The sequence below is a fragment of the Parasteatoda tepidariorum genome, chromosome 10 (assembly GCF_982258835.1).
Source record: "Parasteatoda tepidariorum strain Cologne lab strain chromosome 10, Ptep-v5.0, whole genome shotgun sequence".
NCBI lineage: Eukaryota > Metazoa > Arthropoda > Arachnida > Araneae > Theridiidae > Parasteatoda > Parasteatoda tepidariorum.
The window spans coordinates 10,126,963-10,135,909 of NC_141764.1; positions in this window are offsets into that span (position 1 = coordinate 10,126,963).

Genomic DNA, 8,947 nt, shown 5'->3' on the forward strand with positions numbered 1-8,947 from the left:
GCAGGTGCTTTGTTACTTGCTGAGTATGAGAAAAACGTTTTTTCCAGGAAGGTTTCAAAGTTATAGTCTCTCACTTGTAGGCTTTGCTGATTGGTAGAATGCTTCTGTGATGAAGAAAGTCAAATTGCGTGAAGAAAATACGAGGTACTTTTTTTTTTGTAAAACTTTTATAATTAAAATGTTGTTGAACTGCTGTTTAAAAACTGCCCTTTTAATATTTAGTAATTTTAATTAAGTAGGCAGTGGTGGATGCCTGATACTGGGGGAGCCAATTTACTGGCTTTAAATAATGTTCTCTCACCTTCAGGGAGAGAGTTTAGAGTCCAGAGAGTCTTAAAGGAGGGGTAATTTGTAAGCGTAAAATGCCCTCAATTTTTTTTGGAAATATTAATAAAGTGTGATTAATTTCGCTTAGTGATTTGATTCATAAAATTTTTTTATTAAATTTTAAACATTCTTTAATAAGCTAACTGTATAATATTCAAATTAAAGCACTTTTTAGTTGACGTTTTGTTAACTTACGAATATATTAGTTTTTACCAATAAAATACATGTCAGATTTCTAGTTTGTCATGTGGCCAAAGACATATTTAATTTGTTATTTACCTTAAACAGCCTAAACAGTTTCAAACATCACTTAAACTATTGCAATCCAAAAAAATTTCTGACTTGTTTTTACTATATCAGTATTTAAATTCTCTAGCACAAAAATGGTTGTCATAAATTTTTCTCCGCGAGTTTCATTTTAGCGTTTAAGAACTGATATGCTAAAAGCTTTTTTCTTAAAAAAAGTATAACACTACAAAGCCATTGATCTACCGTATTAGCTTGAATTTTGCAGTGAATTATGCAAAATTAGCAGTCAATGATGCTACTTTTCTAAAGTAATTTAAACTCATCAATTTTTTTTAATTAGCGTTTGCATTTTTAATTTGCATAAGCTGAGTAGACTTTACATAATGTAATTTTATTTTCGTTTAACATTAAGGTATAAAACAGAGATCAATATTATAGCAACAATAGTAAGTGCTTATGTTTCATAATTCAGTATTTTGAAGTTGAAGTATATTTTCGAAAAAAAATTCTATTTTTTTCATTTCATGTTTAAAGGATTGAAAAAGATTTATTTTTAAGGCGGCCTCCTTTTCTTAAACGTTTTACAGGTGAGACCGCGTTTTTTTTCCCTTCAAAATTTTGTTAACCCAGAATTTAACGCATATTATGTCGTAATAAAGTATGTTTTGGTTTCATAATTCATCATTGCAAAGTTGAAGTATCATTTTACATGCATTTATTTTTCCTTCAACTTTTTTTTTTTTTGTGGAGAGCTGATTGTCAAGGTCCCCTTGATTTCAAACATTTTGTAGGCGGGACCCATTATATGCTTTTGTACAGCCAAAAGCTTGTTGATTCAGAATTAAATGCATATTATGCCGAATTGAAATAAGTATGTTGTCTCGTAATTTCTCATTTCAAAGTTGAATTATCATTTTGGGTAGAAATATTTTTCATTTTCTTTTTAGGGGGAATTTTAATTTTAAATCTTTTGTTAGGGTACAATCAAGTCTTTTAACTCCTAATTCTATGCATATAAAGCTGGAATTGTATTAACGTTTTTTCGTTTCTCATAGTTCATCATTGGAAAAATGAAATATCATTTTACGTAAAAGTATATTTTCTTTTTTTTTCTTTATTTCTGGAGAAAAAACTGATTAAGGGGACCCTTCGTCCCAAAACTTTGCGACAGGAGCCCCGGTTTGTACACTAAAAAGTTTAACTCAGAATATTATGCAAATGCATTCGGTGAAAGATCTCGCTCCCTATAGTTAACTAAATTACGACGCACTTACGTAGCTACAGACTCATTCATTTAAATAAAATTATAAATATTTTATTCATAATGCCAAGAATGAAACAAATAAAGACGAAAGATGTTTTAAAACTATATTAATTTTTTCAAATGTTTTTCTTTTAGTTCAAAAAGGCATGGAGCTCAAGAGCTCAACCCTCAAGGAAGGTGGTGATTACATTTTCAGGTCTTTGGCCAGTCCGACGGTGACCATCCTGAGAAATGGCATTCAGGTAAATAAAATTGTATCTCTTTTGTAACACTTTAGTTTATGAAACACATGAGGGGTTGCAAACTTGTCCTTCAGTGCCTAGTTAAAAAAAAAAAAGAGAGATTTCTAAATTGAGATCTTGATATAAAAAGCTTGTTATTAAAAATTTTAAAACTAAACCTGTGAAATTTCTTTAAAGTTTTCGAAAACAAGACTGAGGTAAAAAATATTGAAAAGGTTATTAATAAAAAAAGTTTGAATTGGATACCTAGAACTTTAAAAATTATCTTCTTCAGTTGAAAAGCAATAACTTTAGATTCATTTATAATGAACGTAACATAAATTGTTGATTCGTGTAAGTATTAGGTATAAAATCATTCGCATAAATATTTCTTAATATTGCATTTGATATTTCCTGGTTTTAATTAGAATTCTAATCTTGTTAAGTGATTAATATCTTAACTGTAATTACCTACATACTATATAGTAGCACTTTATAGCACAAAACTTGAAAATGGAGTCTTTAGGGTTTATAGAATTTTGTTTTATAGATCTTCTACAGTAAAAGTTTTTTATTTTTATTATTTTTTTTAAACTTTCTACCAGCCAACAGCAAATATCAAGCTGCCTGAAATCTTTTTTGTTAGTAAAATTTTAAACCTAATATTTAGACCATTTATTTTTTATTTCGACTTTTTAAAAATAAAAAAAAATCTTTTGATTTAATAATAGCATAACTATTATTTTGTCAAGAAATAAAGGGTTGTAATTTTGTAAATATATTTTCATTTCAATTTATAAATATATTATATATTTCATACACTGTGCACACATAGACTAATTGTGTGCACTTAGTCTAAAGCTATTCTTATTTTCCTTGGTGGAAGAACTTTTTAAAAATCGCTACACACAAAATAGTCTTAATTCTTTATCAAGTTCTTATTTATTTCACATCCTTTGCCAGATTTTGCAATTTTATCATACTATGTTTAAAAACTTAAAAAATTATGTTGAAAACTTAATTTGAGAAAATTTGTTTTTAGATTGCTTTTGGCTGCCAGCTGCTCTTCTGCTGCCACCAAATATTTTCACGACTGTTTCAAAATCAATCAAATCAATCAAAGAACTTTACAATGAAAGAGATAGTGAAAAAGTAGGTTTTCTTTTAATTTTGTTGTATAGTCAAATTCTTTTATTACAACACATGATTATTTTTATAATTATAGTGTTTAACAGTTGTTTTAGTATGTACTTGGTATTTAATATTTTATAATTATATAATAATTTCACATTTTTTTAAATGTAGGCTAAATATGATTATGAAAAGATAAAAATGCAAGAAACTATTTCCCAGTTGGTAAAACTTACTGATTTTCTCCAAGAGAAAACTGAGAATATGGAAAAGAAAAAAAGGGTAAGTCAAGACTTTTTTAAAAATACTGTGTTGTACTTTAATTATGTGGACTGTATTGAGTAAAAATTTTACATTTCTTAAGAGTATACCGGAAGTTGTTTATGTGATCTATAGAAAAAAAAACATTTGTATCCTGGGAGCATTTTAAAAGAAAAACATTTTTAAAAATACACCCAGTATTCAAATTGATGAAGTATCCATAGAACCAAAAAATAAAATATTGATGAAAAATTACTTAATTTTAGCCTATTGCTCGATTGATTGGGAAGAAAGCTGCACCTCAGCAACTTCCACAAAGCAGAGATTTGGAAAAAATGTTCGAAACTGAAAGAAGTCGTTGTCGAAGGCTGCAAGATCAATTGAGTCAAGCTAGAGCAGAAAAAATGTTATTGAAGAGACAGAGTATGTGAAGAATTGAGTATATTTTATTTGATCTGTATCTATTTTGCCATTATTACATAGTTTGTAACTCTCATTATTCCTTAAAAGGACTTCTTATATTTAATGTTATTACTTAAAAAAATTAGATATCTCCCTATTTTTTTAAATGTACGAAATTTTTCTAAAAGAATTTTTTTTCTTCATATTTAACAAAATTCTTTTAGAAAGAAAAAAAAATATTTTGCACAAAATAAGTTAACTGCAAGTAAATTTTTCACCATTTAAAATGTATTTAAATAATAATTTTTTAAAATTAATTATGTATTGATAACATTGTTTTAATTTTAATTCACAATTTTTGTTTTAAAGTTTGGATACTTTTCAGTTGCCCAGGTGCAAGTAAAAAGTCACCAAAAAATATACCTCTGTCAACTTTTTATTTTATTTAATTTAATTTTTTAAACAGATAGAAATTAAATAAAATAAAAAAAAGTAAAATGAAGAATTACAAAAAAATGTCGAATTTCCTTGTGCCCAGCTGACCAAAAAGTAATAAATTTTATTTTAAAAATGATACTATGACAAACATTTCTTATTAGAATGGGAAATGTATTAAAAGAATGAAATTCTTTGTATAATTTCACTAATGAAATGCTTATAGTGAAAAAATATGCTCTGAAAATTCCTTATATTTATCACAAGATTTGCAAATGTAAAAAGTTCCCTAATTTTTTGTTGTTAAAATATTTATTGCTTTTTTGTATTTTAACCTGTAAAATTTTTTATAAAGTTTCCTTTCTTTAACTACATGTTTTTGTGGAAAAGAATTTGCAGTTAGAAATTGTTTTGGAAATGCCACAATCTTTTGTAAATTTGTTAGCATCTATTATCTTGTGTCTTATGAATTGCAAGCATCTATATGTCTTATGAATTGCAAGCATAATAATGCACGGGATTATATATAGAGTGTTCAAACATATCCATAAAGCACAAAGTGTGCTCAAAATTGCTCCTTACATCACAGTACAAAGTTTTTTGCAGAATAATTTATGTTTTGAGCAAGTGATGGTGAATGTAAAATTCATGACAGAGGTTACCCAACTTTTTTTTTTTCTCTCGTTAGGATGAAATTTTTACTTATTTAAGTAAAGAACGTATATTAAATTAATAAATTTTTTTAATTTAACTTTTTAGGATGATTATAATTGCCACAATGATACAATGGTGAAGATACAATCATGTGATAGCCCGTTCAACCCTATATTGTAAAATTTGAAAAATCAGCTTGTTTATAAAAAATAATCTAGTTAGTTAACTTAGTGAGAGATGCCTTTTTTTAAATTATTATTACTGTCATATGTTTGTAGAAATACACTCAATTGTATATGTCTTTATAAAAATATGTTTTAACTGAAAAAATCTCTTTTCTAAATATTATAAATTTTGCAATATTCCTTTTTAAGAATTAAATCGAAAGTACCCTGAAATCTTTCTCATTAAAATTGGATTTTAGCTAAAAACTTTCTATGGTTATTAATTAACTTAGTTTATTTCTTAGTTATTAGGCATTAGTCAACTCAGTTATTAATCAGTATATCTTCTTTACTGAGTTATTAGTATATTTCTCTGTTATTAGACATTAGTTGTTTATTGCTCACACTTCTTAATTTTGTTTTTATGTTAAACATAGCTTATAGCGTATGTAAAGATGTTTGAATCATTAATTTGGAGCACCCAAGTAAAGTAAAAACCATAAAAAAAGAAGTTATCTTTTTTTCCACATTGCATTTTAAATTTTACGTGCAAAATTTCTTAATTTTAAGTGATAATTTTAAGATTTTTGGTAAAATTTTAAATGCTTTAAGGTCTTTTTTAATTTAGACATATACTTTTAAAATGCATTATAAAAATTTAAATTTTAAAGGCACACTTTAATATTTTGGATAATCTGTAATGGTTGAGATGGAAGACCATAATGGAGGTCCTATATTGCAAGTTGGATTAATGAGATTATATGATTACACAGATTAAATTATGAGTGATGACTAGCATAAAACATGATTTTAAGTTAACGACATTCTTCTAGATATTATATAATTTCCTTCATTGTGAAATTTTGTGTTAAAATGTTTTGCTTCCAAATTCTTTTCCAGAATCAACGGCTACAAAAGTTGATGCCCCTGCTACTCCAAATGCATGAGCTATGCACACTGCAATCACTTACTCGCCGAGTTCCAAGTCTAACTCTAACTGTGATTCTAATGAAAATAGTGAAAGAATTGTCCACCCTCAAGAAATGAAGCATAAAATACCACATCGTTTCTGTGAGGTTATGTGCATGAGAAATTCTAAATGTTGCATTTGCTTGGACTTGCATTTGCTTTGTAAACTAGGAAGATCAAGTGTTAAATGACAAGGTAATTTTTTGTTTTATTCTTGCGCTTTCTGAGTGACTTGTTTGTCTCGTTACTTTGCTGCTGAGCTTTAGTTTACTTAATTTGCTGTTAGTGCTGTTAAAGAAAAAATTCATCACTTCAAGGATAGAGATAAGACTCAAACCTAGCTCATTAGCTTGCTTGACCCATCAAAAACTTCTGAAAAAAATTTGTGTATTTCATCCAAAAAATTTTTTTATGAAAAAAATCTGATCTTACGTTTCAAGATTTTTTTTCTTTCTTCAGTCAATCTTGATATAAAATCAATTATATAAAAAGACATATCTTGAACTTTTTTCTACGTTGTGCTTCATCATTGCACAAAACGTGCTTATATCTTCCTCAAAGAATGTGTCGGTTAGACAAATTTCTGAACTATGTCTCTCCCTTATCTCTATCAGGTAAAAAATATCAAAACCCTAAGTCTTTTAATTTTGTGGACATCTGTAGGTACTTTTGGCCCGCAATTGGTACACAACTTATGGTAATTTAAGTACCTGGAAGCAATTTCATGCAAAACTGTTTATGCAATTCCAGCTTATTCATCAGAAAAAGTTGACGATGTGAAATACCTTTTCTCTCTAACTCCATTTTCTCATATCAATGTAACTTATTAAATCATCACTGACAACTGAAGGCCACTCCTTGCTTCTTTAGTTTTTCGTCAAATGTTTTTTATCACACCTTCTGACCATACAATAATTTGACTTAACACTTTCAACATAAATCTCAGTAAATGGACAATGAATTTTATTATGCTTTACATTCCTAGCATTAAAACAAATAAGATTGTTTGGTACAGTCAGCTAGTTCCACAACCATTATCAGTAAATTAATCCAAATTGTTTAAATGGAAAAAGCTATGGATAAGAAAAGCTTATGTATATGTTTTGTCACTATTTCTTGCAAAAGAGAACGTCATAGAGCTTTATTTCCAGACATGCATCACACTTTTCATTTCATAATGAAAAACATAAGGTTTTAATTTTTTTCCTGACTGAAAATGTTCTATATCTTATATTCATGGTTATACTTTTTGGTAAATAACAGCTATATGCAAAGAGCTTGAAAAATCTTAAAATTTTTACATGCCATGCTGGGCATGTTAGTCTTAAAACATTCTTTTTTGAATGTTCACTACGTATTTGAAAATATTAAGTAATAGCTATAAAAACAACAAAGCTCTTTCACATTTCAAATTTCTGACTTTCACATTTCAGTAAAAAAGATTAAGCTTACTTTGCCCATTAAATATTTAATTACATAATTCAGTAACATTTAAGTCTATCTTATTAGGTCAATTTTTTTCCTTTCTAGTTTGGTGCCACTTATCTGTTCATTATTGTTAAAATTAGAAGGGGCACTTAAATGTTATGTCTAATTAAAGAGTTAAATATCTGGTGATGCGTGTAAGATAAAAAAATACATGCCTGATCAATTTCTTTTTTTCTTTTTTTTTTACTTGAATTGTAATTTATGGATTAGATAATATAATTTTCAAGTCTTATTCATTATAAGATATTAATTTTATCCTAATTTATTATTTTTATTTTTTGTAGAATGTCGGTTAGAATGTTATCCAAAATGTGCTTCATCATTGCCAAAAACCTGTGGATTACCGAAATTCTCTGTCAGTCGATAAGGTTGAAGAAATTCCAAACATATCAGAAGGATGGATAAAAGTGCCAAAGTAAGTGTAAACTTAGTATCTACTATTTACATTTGGTTTTATCACAATACAGTAGCTCCAAACAAACAATTGTGAATTAATGAATAGTTAAAACTTGGACTATTATACTAAAAGTGAACTACTGTATTAATTTTGCATAGTAATTACAAGACAAATCTACTTTATTTCTGCCAGACCAACTGCCAAATGAATTCTTGAAGTTATTTACTTTAAATTTTTGTTTAAATTTTCATCAAATGTTATGGTTTAGTATACAAGGCTATAATAAGTTAAACATTGTATATTTCAAGTTTGTATCTATTATATTTCTGTTAGTTTTCAAATGTATTTCTTTAACTCTTATTTATTTTTTCATAGTAAAAAATAATAAATAGAACTTCTGAATTGTTCTTGAAGAATACCTAAGAACACCTGAATAAACATTCGAATTTAAACCAAAATTGATCATAATATATCCTTTATTTACTTACATTCATTTAATACAATTATTTGTCTTTTTCTTAGAATTAACAAACATGACTGGGATCGAAGTTATATGCGCTTTGAAGATAGTGTTTTTTACATATTTGAAACTGCAGAGGAGAAGAACCCTGATGAAGCTTTACTGGAAATAGACTTCTCGTCAGATAAAGCATCGATCACAGTATCAAGTTCGGTTTCTACTACTGAACTTCCTTATGCAGCCAATTCAGATTTACCATTTGTTCTGAAAGTTGAATCATTTCCCCACCTTACATGCTGGCCTAAAAGGTAATTTTCAGGTGTTTTCAATTGTTGGAATTTTAAATTCTGAAAGTTTTATAAAAGTTAACATAAATAAAATCTTGCTTTATCATTACTTGTTAAAATGTTTCCGAATAATTAGATTAAAAGCAATATATAATTCTCATCAGAATGTTTTCCATAGTATCTGAAATGTAAATTATCAACTGTAATTTGATCAAGGTCACAAAGCTCGAGGAGCATC